The sequence below is a fragment of the Henckelia pumila genome, chromosome 1, assembly GCF_033568475.1.
Source record: "Henckelia pumila isolate YLH828 chromosome 1, ASM3356847v2, whole genome shotgun sequence".
NCBI lineage: Eukaryota > Viridiplantae > Streptophyta > Magnoliopsida > Lamiales > Gesneriaceae > Henckelia > Henckelia pumila.
The window spans coordinates 22010282-22011459 of record NC_133120.1 but is presented as its reverse complement, the minus strand read 5'-3'; the positions used below and the strand labels follow the sequence as shown (position 1 = coordinate 22011459).

The 1178-nt window shown below is 41.9% G+C and overlaps 1 non-coding gene across 1 annotated transcript; it reads right to left on the bottom strand.

Annotated features, from left to right (window-relative positions):
- Positions 1-653: 653 nt before the first annotated feature.
- LOC140876957 (small nucleolar RNA R71) lies at positions 654-760 on the bottom strand. Its single transcript, XR_012149181.1, has one exon. It is a non-coding gene; the product is annotated as a small nucleolar RNA R71 (small nucleolar RNA).
- Positions 761-1178: the final 418 nt, after the last annotated feature.

Genomic DNA, 1178 nt, shown 5'->3' with positions numbered 1-1178 from the left:
CTCGATCAAGTTTTTGGCACCGTTGCTGGGGAATTTGTGATTTACAATTTTCTGCCTAGATATATTCTTTAATTTCACTTCCTATTCTCACGAATTATCCATCTCACCTTTGCAGGATTTTCTAGTTGTGTATGCTACCATTCTCGTGCTCGAAACTCGTACCCTTTGATCCAGAAATCGAGAGAACCTTTCGCAGGAGACGAAGACCACAATGAGCAGAGATGGCAGAGAACGAACTACCACGCATCAATAACGGTGATGGCAACACTAATAATCCACCTATGTATAGATCCATGATGGACTGTGGCATACCCACTATTGAAGATGTTCAACCGAGTATCGTTAGACCAACAGTGATACCTAATCATTATGAGATAAAATTGGCAATCATCCTGATGATCCAGAACACAGTCCAATTCGGTGGATCTACCATCGATGATCCTAATGCTCATATTGAGAACTTCTTGGAAATCTATGACACTTTCAAACAACAGGGAGATTCTGATGATGCTATTTGCCAGCGTTTATTTCCTTTTTCGTTAACAGACAAAGCTAAATCGTGGTTGAATAGTTTACCTGCAGGTTCTATCATAACATGGGGAGATTTGGCTAAAGCATTCCTTACTAAGTAGTTTCTCCCCTCGAATTCCATGAATCTAATAACCGACATTACTATGTTTGCTCAAGGGAAACAAAAGTCATTGTATGAGGCATGGGAGCGCTACAAAGACATGCTAAGGCGGTGCCCACATCATCAGTTGCCTGGCTGGCTTGTGGTACAAACTTTCTATTATGGTTTATTACCTGCAAATCGTACTATGTTAGATTCAGCTGCAGGTGGGAATCTATTGCGTAAATCGTCGAAAGATGGTTATGAACTGTATGAGGAGATGGCCTCTAGTAGCTATCAACCTCAATCTGAGAGGAGCATGATGCGAAAATCAGTAGGAATTCATCAAGTGGACGCATTCACGTCGATTGCAGCACAACTGGAGGCTATGAATAAGAAGATTGATGGATTGAGCTTAGGAAGTTCTGTGATGTGCATTCAGGAGGTGTTCTGTGATAGGTGCCAAGGTGAACATTTCACTAAAGATTGTCAAATTGGTAACCCTTTTTATGTGCAGGAAGAGGCACCAGTGAGTCATGTGGGAAGCCAAAACCGCCCCAAGTTTGAC